A 17246-nucleotide genomic window follows, 5' to 3' on the forward strand; every position below is an offset into this window, starting at 1 on the left:
GCCCTTCTTATTCTACAGGTCATTACGAGTTCATAGACACCAAACATGTATAGGTTCTTTTATATTTAAGTGGTGAAAAAAAATTCCAAAATTTGTTAAAAAATAAAATAAAAAAATAGCGCCATTTTCTAAGACCCGTAGCGTCTCCATTTTTCGTGATCTGGGGCTGGTTGATGGCTTATTTTTTGCGCACCGGGCTGACGTTTTTATTGATAACATTTGGGGTAGATCCGATGTTTTGATCGCCCGTTATTGCATTTTATTGCAATTTTGCGGCGACCAAAAAACGTAATTCAGGCGTTTAGAATTTTTTTCTCGTTGCGCCGTTTACCGATCGGATTAATTCTTTTTTTATATTGATAGATCGGGCGTTTCTGAACGCGGCTATACCAAATATGTGTGTGTGGGTGGGGTTTTTTTTTTTATATTTTATTTTGAATGGGGCGAAAGGGGGGTGATTTAAACTTTTATATTTTTTTATTTTTTTTCATATTTTTAAAAACTTTTTTTTTTTTACTTTTTGCATGCTTCTATAGTCTCCATAGGAGACTAGAAGCAGCAACTATCCGATCGCCTCTGCTACATACAGGGGACGAGCAGGTCCCCTGCATGCAGCAGAAATGGTCCTGTGCTATGAGCGCCGACCACTAGGTGGCGCTCATAGCGATCAGCACATGACAACCACAGGCGTCTGCTGCAGACCCTGGGTTGTCATGCCCACCCATCGGCGACCCGCGATCACGTGACGGGGTCGTCGGTGGGTGGGGCTTATGACACCCTACCCGGAAGCGCGCGTTAAATGCTGCTTTCGGAGATTGACAGCGGCATTTAACATGTTAACAGCCGCGGCTGGATCGCGATTCCACCCGCGGCTGGATCGCGATTCCACCCGCGGCTGGATCGCGATTCCACCCGCGGCTGGATCGCGATTCCACCCGCGGCTGTTGCGGGCACATGTCAGCTGTAATAATCAGCTGACATGTGCTCCGTTCAGTGAGGGCTCAGCGCAGCAGCCCTCACTGAACGGGCAGTACGCAAATATGCGTACTAATACGTCCCCGGTATTTAAGGGGTTAAATAATTCTGCAAAATCGTTCATCTGGTGAACGAGCACGGATGAAACATTTGGTGGCAGCAGCTCCAGCCTCCCTCACATCTCTCCTGCACAGACAAATATACAGGAATTTTACTCTTCAAATTAATTGGTCCAATATATAGAATGGAGATTATAATCCAATTCACTTCATCAGCAGTTGTACTTTCCAGCTACATACTTAAAGCTACCTAGAGATGTCAGGTTTTATCCCAATACTTTATGGGATGATTATGCAGATAGAAGATGTAGTAGACACCGTGGGTTCTCCTGACTGAAGTAATGACATACTTGTTTCTGTAGTTTACTGTGTAGAAAGATAGTTACTAGTAATTGAATTGATACCTGAAATAATGACTCTTCCAGGCCGCTGGATAAGAGATTTCCTGTGTAGTTGTATACCTTGTAATCTCAGGATTTTAGTGCATAGAGCGACTCGTCCCTAATCAGTCCCTGAGGCTCCACCTTATTCTTAATCATGTCTGTGGTTACAGTTGGCAAAATATCATAGAATTCACACAGGAGAGAAGCCATTGTCCTGTTTAGACAATTTTGAATCCAGATACAAGATCTAACATGAAGTTACTGAAATACTTTCAAACCCAAATCTGGTGCTATTAAAGCTTACCACTCAAGTTTTATTTCACAAAAATTAAAAAATAAAATAAAATTTCTTTTGCAAGTTTTGCTACTTAAATCTTTCTGCAGAATCATTGAATCATCTGGTAGTAGACTTGGTTGTTCTAGATTTCATCCATATTCTGCAAATTAGGGTCCAAGGAGCAATTGATTCTTCGTTTTAAATGAAATTAAGGAAGGTGACGGAATCTTTAATCATCGCTCCATCACCTGCTTCAGGTTTTAGCTGATTGGGGGCTACTGGATATACTGAATTTTGCAGTCAAAATGCAAATCTGCTCTCTGGAGTCAGATATTTGATCGTCTGTGGTTAAATTGTCCATTGATAAATGATTGTAACTATTTTCTATCCACATTAAGATTTTATCACCAACTACAATAAATATCATATGAAGCGCATCGGTCTGAGAAAATTCCTTTGGTACAGGCACCAAACACTCCGAACTACAATACTTCTATGTCCAAACCATCAGCTGGAGAACCTGATTAATCTGTAAACTTGTTTTTTAATATATATATAACTTATGAATAAATTGTGTGGTTTCAAAGATCAGTTTCCATTAATACCACATTGCTCCCTTATCAGAAAGTTTGATGACTTATTTCTTACCTTTCTGGAGTAAATCAAGCGACTTCTGTGGTTTTCAGGTCCTCTGATGGTTCCCTTCATTATTTAAAGCTAGAACTGCTATGTATAATGTTAATTGTTGAAGCTTCAGCGGTGGGGGTGCTGCCATTTTCACGTATTGTGGTCAAGATAATGACTTAAATAGCAACAGTTTGTCGGTACATCGGACTCTGCAGTTGCCCAGTTAAAAACCTCGGCGGGGTTCTCTGGTTCCTGCGCACAGTATCGCATGCTGCTTTAGCTCTGGCAGAGGGATTTAAAGAATAGGACGTTGGTGTAGAAGTTACCACGTAGAGGTGATAGCCCTGATCCAGCAGTGGGTGCACAAATTAACAAATTTTCTCACTCCAATGACAGAGGAGCATCAGGGTGATTCATTCTGTGTCCCTCTTTTAACCCTAAGTCTGTGGGTGTGCCCTGAGGTGCTCTCTCACAGTTTGTTCTTTTTAATTGTGTACCTTTCCCTCTTACTTGGCCAGTATTGCCTCAAGTTAAGCCTCTCCATGAAGTGGGTTCGGGTCTGATCTACTCAGATGTCCCTTTGGGGAATGTACACATCAGCAAATTTGTCTCAACAAATTTTTTGCTGAAGTGATCAATGACCGGCTTAACTATGAAAAGTTAGTGAAAGTTGGAGTCATCTCGGGGTGGACACTGCATTGTCGTTATAATGCAAAAACATAAGAATGGTCTCAGTGTATCCGGATCATCACCATGCCGAAAACTTTAAGGTTCATATCAAACACACTCCAATCCTGCAAAAGTTCTGTCTTATCCACTCTCCCCATATGAAGAAATTAGGGGCTTCTTGCTTCACATGTACATCATTTACAGGGGTCCAATTAGTAGCTGAGGAGTGGAGCATTTTGGAAAACAATTGTTGGACTTATAAATTAGTCTCGGTCACCGCGTGGTTTACGCAATTCTCAAGAGAAAAAGACTTGGAAATAGATGAATTCTCAGAGAAAAAGACTTGGAAATAGATGATTTCTGTGAGGCCGACAGTAACAAATTATATTACTGATCAGGCCACAAAATCCGGAATCTGAGGCTCAATGTTCAGGGGTTGGGGTCTATAAGGGGTCGCTAACTGTGGGAGCTGCGTCATTTTATAGTCTTGAACGTCTACTTGGGGTTTCATTCTCACTAGAGGAAATGGCTAAAAAAGAAAGAGTTAAAATACAAAAATGTGGCATCTAGTGTCGGAGTAGGAGGCAAGGAAGGTGTACATCGCCTCTGCTGAATACTCTGGGAAGAGCAGGCAGCATATGTTTTACAGCACCATTCTCAGTATTCTGGATATAATAGAATTCATTATACAAAATGTTTTGGTCCTGACAGAGATCTGCTCAGAATGTGGATTAAAATGGATAGAAATGCAATGCAGAGAAAATCAGCAGAAGTTTGCCTATTGCATTTGCTTAACAGAATGTCCGGGTCACCAGATCAAGAGATCACAATGATATAATTGCAAAAGAAAGCAATTCTTATAGCTTGTCCTTTTTAAGAATGATCTTTTTTTTCAAAAAATTTTTTATAAACATAATTGCTTTTATTTTTATAAAAGATAACTCACAACAGAACATGAACCTAGTTACTGTATAGAGTATTGTATGTAGACTGCAGGGAATTCTTAATTCAATAAGGATCATCTTCATTTCTGGTTCCTATACTTTATGAATACATCATTGGGCGTTCATACTGTATATTAATGAGCCATTGAGATATTCATAATTTTATTTTTGGAGTATATATTTTAAGTAAAATATTCTGACTATGGGGTCGGTTGCAGGATCCAGTGAAATTCAGAGCCAATTAAGATTTTATTTGATTATTAGTTGTATCCATTTATCAATTAAAACTGAGTCATTGTATCATTCATGGGGAAATCCACTATTTTGGGCTGGATATACAGTATCTATAATATATATTTATCCTATTTACCCACTTACAGTATTGCAGTCTGATGACCGGCTGTTATCAAATTTTGGTAATTCATTAAAGAAATTTAAGATAATCAACTTTTTACAATGTATGGCCTTGTCAAACCTCTTATAAATAGTGTTGAGCGAGCACTAAAATGCTCGGATGCTCGAAGCTCGGGCCGAGCTCACCGTGGTACTCGGGTGCTCGACCCGAGCAACGAGCCCAATGTTAATCTATGGGAGACCCGAGCATTTTTGTGGCGGCACTCCCGGCAGTCTGTAGGAAGCCTAAAGTGCCCAAAACGGTAGTGACAGTGCTCAAATGACATGTGGACACCATGGGGACCGCCCAAGGAAGCATTTCTGACCCCCAGGTCACTGCTGTCAACAACGTGGTCAGAGGTATTAAGCCACTTTTACGGGCTCACAATAAAACGTTCAATAACGAAACTGAAACGTTTTTCCTGTGAAATATGTTAAGGAACATCCTTTCCAGGGTAAAGACTTGTGTATAAGGTAAAATAAGTAACCAAAAACAAAAATACTCCTCCACACCTTGGGCTATATTCACAAGTAGCATTTTTTATGCGTTTTTGCACTTTTGTAATGCTTTCAACCGTGACAAATGCATTCACCGGGAAATGTCATTTTAACATTTTACAACCTTATCTGGCCATGTGCTGTGTGACACATGCATACAGTGCTGAAAAGACATGGGAACAGCATGGGGAAGACCCCTGGAAGCATCTCCTTGCCGCATCAGAAGATGCAGACTTGCAACTATCCCCGTGCAAGTCCTTGTCCCAGGACAGTGTTCAATTGTACCTCCCCCATTCCTTGCAATGCAAGCGCTAATATGCAGCCACCCACTCACCCACCCGCAGGCTGCAATACTATACTGCTAGCTTACACTTGAAATGGGGCCTTTTAGTTTGCCCACTATGTCATGTCTGCTTCGGCAGCGAGGTCTCCATACTCAGTTCCCAGCCGCCACTATTTGTCCCGGTAACCTTCCCAACACTTTTCTTAGCCTGGCCTGCTTTAGTGCAGCATTGGATGAGCCCACCAGACAACCAGACTCCTCCGGTAGGCCCTGGCTTCTCCATCAGGGGAGTTGAGAGTGCCAAGGTGAGGAGCATGATGATGATAATAGAAGTTAGCATCTGCTTTGTTTTCTTGGAATGCAAGCGTAAGTGTGCAGCCTGCCATCCACCCACCCCCAGGCTGCAATACCATACTGCTAGCTTGCTTGCACTTGAAATGAGGCCTTTTAGGCCTGTGGAGGCAGACGCCGGCCATCATGTCATGGCTGCCTGGTATCCACACTCGGTCCCCAGCCGCCAGGGGGCGGCCGGGTGTCCACACTCGGTCCCCAGCCGCCAGGGGGCGGCCGGGTGTCCACACTCGGTCCCCAGCCGCCAGGGGGCGGCCGGGTGTCCACACTCGGTCCCCAGCCGCCAGGGGGCGGCCGGGTGTCCACACTCGGTCCCCAGCCGCCAGGGGGCGGCCGGGTGTCCACACTCGGTCCCCAGCCGCCAGGGGGCGGCCGGGTGTCCACACTCGGTCCCCAGCCGCCAGGGGGCGGCCGGGTGTCCACACTCGGTCCCCAGCCGCCAGGGGGCGGCCGGGTGTCCACACTCGGTCCCCAGCCGCCAGGGGGCGGCCGGGTGTCCACACTCGGTCCCCAGCCGCCAGGGGGCGGCCGGGTGTCCACACTCGGTCCCCAGCCGCCAGGGGGCGGCCGGGTGTCCACACTCGGTCCCCAGCCGCCAGGGGGCGGCCGGGTGTCCACACTCGGTCCCCAGCCGCCAGGGGGCGGCCGGGTGTCCACACTCGGTCCCCAGCCGCCAGGGGGCGGCCGGGTGTCCACACTCGGTCCCCAGCCGCCAGGGGGCGGCCGGGTGTCCACACTCGGTCCCCAGCCGCCAGGGGGCGGCCGGGTGTCCACACTCGGTCCCCAGCCGCCAGGGGGCGGCCGGGTGTCCACACTCGGTCCCCAGCCGCCAGGGGGCGGCCGGGTGTCCACACTCGGTCCCCAGCCGCCAGGGGGCGGCCGGGTGTCCACACTCGGTCCCCAGCCGCCAGGGGGCGGCCGGGTGTCCACACTCGGTCCCCAGCCGCCAGGGGGCGGCCGGGTGTCCACACTCGGTCCCCAGCCGCCAGGGGGCGGCCGGGTGTCCACACTCTGTCCCCAGCCGCCAGGGGGCGGCCGGGTGTCCACACTCTGTCCCCAGCCGCCAGGGGGCGGCCGGGTGTCCACACTCTGTCCCCAGCCGCCAGGGGGCGGCCGGGTGTCCACACTCGGTCCCCAGCCGCCAGGGGGCGGCCGGGTGTCCACACTCGGTCCCCAGCCGCCAGGGGGCGGCCGGGTGTCCACACTCGGTCCCCAGCCGCCAGGGGGCGGCCGGGTGTCCACACTCGGTCCCCAGCCGCCAGGGGGCGGCCGGGTGTCCACACTCTGTCCCCAGCCGCCAGGGGGCGGCCGGGTGTCCACACTCTGTCCCCAGCCGCCAGGGGGCGGCCGGGTGTCCACACTCTGTCCCCAGCCGCCAGGGGGCGGCCGGGTGTCCACACTCTGTCCCCAGCCGCCAGGGGGCGGCCGGGTGTCCACACTCGGTCCCCAGCCGCCAGGGGGCGGCCGGGTGTCCACACTCTGTCCCCAGCCGCCAGGGGGCGGCCGGGTGTCCACACTCTGTCCCCAGCCGCCAGGGGGCGGCCGGGTGTCCACACTCGGTCCCCAGCCGCCAGGGGGCGGCCGGGTGTCCACACTCGGTCCCCAGCCGCCCCTATTTGTCCCGGTGCGCCTTATACACAAGCGCGCATACCAAAACATTACCTGTGCCCTCCCCAGTGCATTTAGTGGGAAGGACAGCCTAACCACAAACATGTGGACAAGTGAATGTGGCCAGGGATGGTCCATCTCACTGACGCCTTTACACTGGGTTAATATTGTGGAAGCCGGGACACAGTTGGACACTGGGATGCAACACGTCCTCCAGACATAGAGGATTGCGGGTCCTGGGTCAATCAGGCTTCAACACAAAGTTCAGAAGGTAGACAGCAGCAGTGGTCGGCCTCCTACACAACGAGTAAATTATTCATCATCATGAGGCCATCCATCTCCTTAGCTTTCTGTTCCTTGGAATGCAAGCGCATGTATGTAGTAGCGGCTAGGCCTGAGGTGGTCAGCGTTTTGGCGCATATCCTACCTCCTCCGAGGATTGCTGGATGTTTTCCTGCTACTATCCCAGTTCTATGACTCCCGTTAAAACAAAGCTTTAGGTGATGAATGATGGATGAGGTAGTGGCAAAGGAGAAAGAGCAGGAGGAACAGGGACCATTCACATCAATATCAGGCCAGTCAACCACACATGTCTTGTAGGATATGTTTCTGTACCAAAAGGAGCGGTTCGGCTACACAGTTATAGGGCATACAGTGAGTGCAATGCCTACCAAAAATTTAGAGGCACTCCAATGCCCCTTGGAAGTGACATGGAGGTCAGAGGGCCTTAACTAAACATTTTTTTCCATTTATAGCAACTGGGTTTCCTTTACACTGTTGGCCTAAGCAGTGAATGGAAGGCTTTCCAAAAATTATGAGGAACTGCAATGCCCCTTGAAACAGACGTGGATTACAGCGTACTAAAATCCTTCTACCCATTATTGGGGATTGGATCTCCCTTAGTTTTCGCCTTTGCATTGAAAAGCAAAAGCTGACTAAAATTAGGAGGAAATACAATGCCCGTTTGAAGAGTCGTGGAGGTTAGAGGTAATTAAAAACAACATTTCAATGCCCCTTGGAAGAGCTGTTCAGTTCAGAGTGGTTTAACAAGATGGTTTTAATGCCCCTTGGAAGAGACGTGGAGGTCACAGTAGCTTAACAATAAGGTTTTAATGCCCCTCGGAAGAGTGGTGGAGGTTACAGTGGAATAAAAAGACAATATCAATGCCCCGTGGAAGAGCCGTGGAGGTCACAGAAGCTTAACAAGATGATTTTAATGCCCCTTACAGAAGCCATGCAGTACAGCATATTAAAAACATTCCCATTATTGGGGAGTGGGTCTCCCATAGTCTTTGCCTATGCCTTCCAAGCAAAAGCTGCCAAAAATGAGGACAGAGGAACTTGCAATGCTGGCAACACAGACCACGGTCACCCTGGTGGTATAGTGGTGGTGGAGGCTGAGGATAAGGAGAAGAGCCAAAAAACTGCCGAAATGAGGAAGCGTATACCCATGTGTGGGTGTGAAGCGGTGCATGGGAATTAACCTCCCGGAATAACACAGTGGATTTGACTATGTTACTCTGCTGTCATTTGGTGGTGATGAGAAGTCTGGCCCAATCCTGCCCTTGTTCATTTTGATAAGGGTCAGCTTGTCAGCATTGTCAGTTGACAGGCGAGTGCGCTTATCAGTTATAATTCCCCAAGCGGCACTAGAAACATTCTCCGATAACACGCTAGCGGCAGGGCAGGCCAGGACCTCCAAGGCGTACAGAGCGAGTTCATTTCAAGTGTCCAGCTTGGATACCCAATAATTAAAAGGCACAGAGGAATCACGGAGGATGCCAATAATTAAAAGGCACAGAGGAATCACGGAGGATGCTGGTTACGGTCGGCAAGGTACTCCCTCACCATCTTTTGAAACTTTCCACTCCTTGTGAGAGTACCCCATGCCTCAGGGCCTGTATGCTGGGCGGGTCTCATAAAACTGTCCCAGAACATTGACAGTGTTCCCCTGCCTCTGCTGGATTGGAGTTACGTCTCTCTCGCCTGTATGCCTTGGTTGGGCTATGAACTGTGACCTCTGCTGCTAGCGTGTTCAGATGGGAATTTTTTTAACAGTTCTGCGGCAAGGGCCTTCTGGTACTGCCCCATTTTTGTAGACCTCTCCACCTCAGGAATAAAAGAGTGTAAGTTCTCCTTGTAGTGGGGGTCTAAAAGTGTCACCAACCAGTAATGACTGTCACCCAACATTTTGACAACGCGAGGTCATGGTTAAGGCAGCGTAACATTAAGTCAGCCATGCGTCCCAGACTGGTAACTTGCAAGACTTTCGTGTCCTCACTAAGATAACGACTGACCATGCTCTCCTCCTCCTCCCCCCCCAAGATGACAACTGACCATGCTCTCCTCCCCCCTGTACTCAGGCCACCCACGCTGAACCGACGGTATGACAGTTGTACAGGTACTACCGTCTCCAGCGCATGATACCAGCTCCTGTTCCTCCTCCTCCTCTCCCTCATTGTCCCCCAATGCACATTGGAATGAGATGAGGCTGGGCTGTGTGTAATCACCCGCTACGGCTTCTTGATCCATCTCATCATACTCTGGCTGCAATGCCTCCTCTTTAATTCTCTGCAGAGATCGTTGCAAAAGTAAGACAAGTAGGATGCTGACGCCAATGATGGCGTCATCGCCACTCACCATCTTGGTGGACTCCTCAAAGTTTGTCAGGATGGTACATATATCAGACATCCAGGTCCATTCCTGATGTCTTACGGGTGGACCTGAATATCGGCGGCCTTGTTGCAGCTGGTACTCCACAACTGCTCTCTTCTCACAAATCCTTTGCAACATGTGGAGGGTAGAGTTCCAATGTGTGGGGACATCACACACCAGTCGGTGTGCCGGAAGCAGCAAATGCTGCTGCAACACAGCAAGGGCGGCGGAAGCTGTAGCCGACTTCCCAAAATGAACTGAAAGGCGGCGTACTTTGACGAGCAGATCTGGCAACTCGGGGTACGATTTAAGAAACCGCTGAACCACGAGGTTAAGCACATGAGCCAGGCATGGTACGTGTGTGATCTCGCCTCGCCTCAGAGCCGCCACCAGGTAACGGCCATTGTCGCACACGACCATGCCTGGATGTAGGTTCAGCGGTCTCAGCCACAGATATGCCTGCTCTTTCACAGCTCTCCACAACTCACAAGCAGTGTGAGGTTTATCACCTAAGCTTATGAGTTTCAGCACAGCCTGATGCCGCTAGGGTACTGCAGTGCTTCCAGATTGTAACTGAGGCAGTACTGCAGTGCTTCCAGATTGTAACTGATGTGGTGATATCTGAGATGGAGGCTGAACATGATGAGGAGGATGATGCGCAGGAGCTGTACACTGTGGAGGCAACTCTGACTGACATAGGGCCCGCATTCTTCGGTGTGGGGAGGATGTGTTCTGGGTCCTGGCTTCCACTATGTTTACCCAGTGTGCCGTCAGCGAGATGTACCGTCCCTGGCCACAAGCACTTGTCCACGTGTTCGTTGTCAGGTGGACTCTCCCAGTAACTGCGTTGTTGAGGGCACGGCAGATGTTTTGGGACACGTGCTTGTGTAGTGCTGGGATGGCACACCTGGCAAAACATTGTCGGCTGGGGACCGAGTACCGAGGGACGGCCACCGCCATAAGGTTGCGGAAGGATTCAGTCTCCACCAGCCTAAAAGGCAGCATTTCCAACACAAGCAGTCGTGAAATGTGCGAATTTAGGATCGTGGCCTGTGGGGCGTTGGCTGCGAATTTGCGCTTTCGTTCAAAGGTCTGGGATATGGACAATTGAACGCTGCGGTGGGACGTTGACGTGGACGTTGATGCTGTTTCTTGAGAAACTCCCATAACAAGTGAAGACTGAGAGGAGGGGGCATCTTTGCATGCAGTATGGACAGGGGATTGCCTTGCATGCACAACAGGGGGTTCTCTTACACGCACAACAGCGGAAAAAGAAGTGGTGACACCCTCTGACACTGGTCGTGGTGCTTTGCGGACATGTGCCTGATCATGCTGGTGGTGGTCAGGCTGGTAGTTTTGTCACCCCTGCTGATGCTGGCCTGGCAGGTAGTACAAATGGCCTTTTTGGGGTTATCAGCAGAGTTTTTAAAAAACTTCCAGACTCTTGAAGACCTACCGATTAGGGGGGAGGGACGACAACGTCGCCTAAATAATGATAGTAGAGTCCATAACGTGCAAAAATATTCTTTATTATTAAAAATTACAAACAGGTTAATGTGGGATAAAAACATCAACAGCAGTTGCCATATGGAAAAAGAGAGCACACTGGTAGACTACGTGGACATGCATATGGAAACCATAGTCATGTCTAAGAGTGACAATATCAATTTACTAATGTGTATGCATTAATACCGGTACTAGGGATGACCATATAAATTTACTAACGCATATGCATAAATACAGTCACTAAAAATGCTACAACAGGTAAAAAATGTACTAGTGTACACCTACATAATTATATAATGCCCCACCTGGTGAATTTAAAGTGTTGGGCAGTTACCTGTATAGCAGTGTATCAGAAGTCCCACCTGTCAGCTCAACCCCGACGGGCGTTTCGGCGTGGGCCTCTGTCAAGGGGCCCTTTTTCTTCAACACATGGCAATAGACTAGGGTGACGTGGGCAAAGATCTAAGCTCAAAAAGTAATAACTGGTGATCACAATAATATAGCAAAGCTCAGATTCTCATTAAGACCAGCCGGATGGACGGTGTTCAGAGTCCATATCCACCTGGACTCAAGCTGGGCAAGGCGTTGAGATATCTGTCCGCCACGAATGCCCACCTCGATCAGATCAATTCCTCTCACCCTTAATAGATTAGCATTACACTGATGGTATAATTTAAAATGTCTTGGGATCGTTTTTAGGGTGGGTGCGTCCGTGTGTTCTGCTGCCTCGGTTATGCCCAAAATGTGTTCCCTGACACGTATTTTGAGGTGGCGTGTCGTAAGTCCAACATGGATCAACCGACAAGGGCATGTGGCATAATAAATTACATTTCTTGATAGACTTGTAATTTGTTTCTTTATCTTGTAATTAGTAGATCCACTAGAGTCGGAAAAATCAGTACAGCGCTCCACTTTAGGACACGCCACACAGCGTCCACACGGAATGCATCCATATTTTCTGGTGATACCGTCCAAAAAGGTCATTACGGGTTCACCCACAAAATGGCTTCTCACTAGACTGTCACGGAGGTTCCTAGATCGTCTAAACGCAATGGCAGGTGTCTCAGGTATAAATTTTGAATCTATTGGATCCGCCTTCAAAATTGGCCATGCTTTACATAGCGCTTCCCTCATTGCAGGGGCTTGTGAATGGAATTTGGTGATGAAACTCACCAAGTCACCATCACTGGTGTTACGGGAACCATATAGGAGATTGTGGTGAGACGTATACTTAGCCCTATGGTATGCTCTTTTTTTTATCATCCTGTGACTACCCTCTATCATAGAACCTGTTTTTTAGGTCCCGGGCCTGATTTTCAAAGTCTTGATCGGTTGAGCAGATCCTGCGGAGACGCAGGGACTGCCCCACGGGAACAGATTGGACCATATGTTTTGGGTGTGAAGATGATGCATGTAAGAGCAAATTGGTGGACGTGGGCTTCCTATATATATTGGTCTGTATTGCATTCCCGTTATCCCTCCTAAGCTTGACATCTAGAAAGACCACCTTGTTTGGATCATATTCGTATGTGATATGGACATTTAGATCATTAACATTTAGACCGGACATGAAAGTTTCTAATTGTTGGGCCGGGCCCTGCCAGATCACTAATATGTCGTCGATGTACCGCGTCCAAGAAAGGACGCGGTCCATCGACGAATGCCGATCTGACAAGAGGAGGTCCCTCTCCCACATCCCCAGGAACAGGTTGGCATATGAGGGAGCGAATGCTGCCCCCATAGCTGTTCCCTTGAGCTGCAGGAAGAAAGACCCCTTGAAGACAAAAAAATTGTGTGTCAATGTGAATTCTAATAGCTCAATTGCCAATAGGCGGATGGTGACTGGTAAATTAGAACTATCAAGGAAAAATTTGATTGCCCTTAGGCCATCATTGTGTCTTATATTAGTATACAGAGATTCTATATCTGCTGTTACCATCAATGCATCAGGTTCTAGATACAACCCATCAACCCTCCTTAATAGATCCCCTGTATCCTTCAGGAATGAAGGAAGACCTTCGACTAGGGGCTGTAATTTAGAATCAATCCACTTGTTCACGTGCTCCAAATAGTTGCCCCTTCCAGATATTATGGGACGCCCCGGAGGTGTCTCCGAATTTTTGTGGAGTTTTGGGAGCAAATAGAACGTCGGTATTGTGGGCTCAGTAACCGACAGTGCTAAAGCTAACTCCCGGGTGACAACCCCACTGTTGACTGCATTATCCAAAATGGTTTGCAGCTGCTGTCTGAAAGCAGACAGGGAGTTGTACGTAAGCCTCTTATAACAAATTTTGTTGTTAAGTTGGCGATATGTCTCTTTTTCGTACATTTGTGTCGGCCAGATGACAATATTACCCCCCTTGTCTGCTGGTTTCAATACATCTGTCAAACCACTCAATAGCTTGAGCCTGTTGCGTTCCTCACAGTGAGATTGTCTCCCTTGATATATCGTGGAATCTTTTGGAATTCGTTGGTGACGATCTGTACAAATAGCTCTACTTTTGTGCATGCCGAGATGGGGGGGGATTTTTTTGAGCGTTGTCGAACAGATGACGGTATCTTACCATTTTCAGTTGTGTTATGTTCAACCGATAGCTCTTCCAATGTCCTTAGGGCCAATTGTTCCTCCTCTCTAGGGAACAATTTATGAAGATCATCACTATAGAAATGGCGCTTGAAAATCAATGACCGTGTAAGGATGTGTAGGTCTTTTATAGCGGTAAAACTATCAAACCCAGAGGATGGAGAAAACGACAGACCCTTACTAAGTAGAGAGAGATCAACAGCAGAGAGGCTATGCTTACTTAGATTAATTACCTTATTGTCCCTCTTTTTCTTATCTGCTGCCCTTAAATCATGTCGTTTGTAGGGATGATAGTTACAGTGGCATGTAAAAGTTTGGGCACCCCTGGTCAAAATCATTGTTATTGTGAACAGTTAAGCAAGTTGAAGATGAAAAGATCTCTAAAAGGCATATTGTTAAAGATGGCATATTTCAGTTGTATTTTAGGCAAATAAGTATATAGATGGTCTTTTTTTTTTTTTCATTTTAAAAAATTGCAATAAGGGAAATGGGCCTATGCAAAAGTTTGGGCACCCTTGGAGATTTGTGTGCTTTGATAATTTTGACCAAGGTTTCTGACCTTAATTAGCCTGTTAGGGTTATGGCTTGTTCATTACCATCGTTCGGAAATGCCAGTTGATGAAAATTTCCCAGCTTTATAAAAACCAAACCTCCTCTAACTTTATGCCAAAAAAACTGCAGCCATGGGTTCTTCTAAGCAGCTGCCTAGCACTATGAAAATGAAAATGGTGGAGGCCCATAAAACAGGAGAAGGCTATAAGAAGATAGCAAAGTGTTTTCAAGTTGCCCTTTCCTCAGTTTGAAATGTAATTAAGAAATGGCAGTTAACAGGAACAGTGAAGGTCAAGATAAGGTCTGGAAGACCAAGCAAAATTTCCGTGAGAGCTGTTCTTACGATTGCTAGAGAGGCAAATCAGAACCCCCGCTTGACCTCAAAAGACCTACAGAAAGATTTAACAGACTCTAGCTTTGTGGTTCATTGTTCTACTGTTCAGAGACACCTGCACAAATATGACCATCATGGAAGAGTCATCAGAAGAAACCCTCTCCTGCAGCCTCACCATAAAATTCAGCATCAGAAGTATGCAAAAGAACATCTAAACAAGCCTGATACATTTTGGAAACAAGTTCTGTCGACCGAAAAGGTTAAAATAGAAGTCTTTGGCCACAATGATCAAAGGTATGTGTGGAGAAAAAAGGCCACCAAATTTCAGGAAAATAACATCTCGCCAACTATTCTGTGGATCAGTCATGCTTTGGGGTTGTGTTGCAGCCAATGGTACAGGGGACATTTCACGGGTAGAGGGAACAATGGATTCAATGAAATTTCAACAAATTCTTGATGCAAACATAACACCATCTGTAAAAGAGCTGAAGTTGAAAAGAGGATGGCTTCTACAAATGGTTAATGATCCTAAACAAACATCAAAATACACAATAGGCTACCTCAAAAGGTGCAAGCTGAAGGTTTTACAATGGCCCTCACAGTCCCCTCTTCTGAACATCAGTGAAAATCTGTGGCTAGACCTCAAAATAGCAGTGCATGCAAGATGACCAAGGAATCTCACAGAACTGGAAGGATTTTTCAAGGAAGAATGGATGAAAATCCCTCAAACAAGAATTGAAAGACTCTTGTCTTGCTACAAAAAGCTTTTACAAGCTGTGATACTTTCAAAAGGGGGTGCTACTAGGTACTAACCATGCAGGATGCCCAAACTTTTGCATTGGTCCGTTTTCCTTTTTCATCATTTTTAAAATGTAAAAGATTAAAAAATATATATTTTTTGCCTAAAATACAAAGGAAATCTGTTATCTTTAACTTCAGGCCTTTTAGAGATCATTTCATCTTCAACTTGCTTAACTGTTCACAATAACACTAACTTTGACCAGGGGTGCCCAAACTTTTACATGCCACTGTATATTCACGTTGTTTCAAGGAGTTACCAGACCGCGTGACCATAAACTTAGTTGATGCATCTGATATATCACTCAGAGATGACATAGAGGTAATAGATGGAGTATGGGAGGATGGTGTACGGGACGAAGGTGCTTGCCTCCAACAGTATACCGTCTTAGATTGATAGTCCCTTCTATCACGATTAAGTTTCGTTGATTGAGTCTCATGGATTTTTTTCACCGTAATGTCCATAGTATTGTCTATCTGGGTATCAAAAGCCTGTATTTTTTCAGATGGGCAGTTAGATCTGAGACCGATCTGTGCCGCATCAATCAGTTTATCCAAATTTGTAATGGCAGTAGTATTAGATTCCACTAACAGTTGCATGAAAATATTAGAGCAACTGTTGCATGCTTCCTCCCATTTCTCGATGAATATATCGTCATCTACAAAGAAAGTGGGTGTGACGCGTACCCGGAGGCCTCTAGGAATTAGTTTGCATTTTATATATTTTTCTAAAAATGCTCGGTTCCACCAGAGCTTAGTCGTTTTAATTAATAAGGATTGAATTGTAGCGAATTGATCCTCCCATTTGTGATCACCAGCTATTTGAGCGCCACCATTATCACCACCAAAATCCTAATCAACCTGAGAGAGCCAAGCTTTCTCCTTGGCCTTGTAGTCCATTTCTGAAGTAGAACTGTGCAAAACACAGCAAATACCAGATAAGGGTAGCTAACAGAAATCAGCCAAATATCTAGCCCTCCGTCACATACAATATCGGTTCTAACGAGTTCGCATACAATGTGACTGTCAGGCGCAGGCTAGAAAAATACCTATAATATCTAATGTTTGCAATTTCAGTGCTCTAAAAGTGATCAGTGACCTTCATAGGGATGTAATAAAAGAGACTACACATAATCAGGTGCAAAAAAAAACCCCATTTACTTAACATAAAACTAATAACTCTGAAATACAAACATTTCAAAACTTCCGCCAAATAAAAGAGATGTGCCTGTCAGGCCTATTGTATGTGACGGAGGGTTTTAAATAAACACTAAACATGTTCATGTATGTGATAATACTAATGGCTGTCAGATTTAGGACCATCTAAAAGACAAATCATTATATATGACATAGGGGGGAGAGACGACAACGTCGCCTAAATAATGATAGTAGAGTCCATAACGTGCAAAAATATTCTTTATTATTAAAAATTACAAACAGGTTAATGTGGGATAAAAACATCAACAGCAGTTGCCATATGAAAAAAGAGAGCACACAGGTAGACTACATGGACATGCATATGGAAACCATAGTCGTGTCTAAGAGTGACTATCAATTTACTAATGTGTATGCATAAATACAGTCACTAAAAATGCTACAACAGGTAAAAAATGTACTAGTGTACACCTACATAATTATATAATGCCCCACCTGGTGAATGTAAAGTGTTGGCCAGTTACCTGTATAGCGGTGTATCAGAAGTCCCACCTGTCAGCTAAACCCCGACGCGCGTTTCGGCGTGGGCCTTTGT

At 46.5% G+C, this 17246-nt stretch overlaps 1 long non-coding RNA gene across 1 annotated transcript in view; it reads left to right on the forward strand.

Annotated features, from left to right (window-relative positions):
* LOC141222256 (uncharacterized) overlaps positions 1 to 17246 on the forward strand; it is a 72941-nt gene that overhangs the window by 1459 nt on the left and 54236 nt on the right. The window lies entirely within an intron of this gene.

The sequence above is a fragment of the Phyllobates terribilis genome, unplaced genomic scaffold, assembly GCF_046119375.1.
Source record: "Phyllobates terribilis strain yellow unplaced genomic scaffold, ASM4611937v1 Scaffold_351__1_contigs__length_1975267, whole genome shotgun sequence".
NCBI classification, from domain to species: domain Eukaryota; kingdom Metazoa; phylum Chordata; class Amphibia; order Anura; family Dendrobatidae; genus Phyllobates; species Phyllobates terribilis.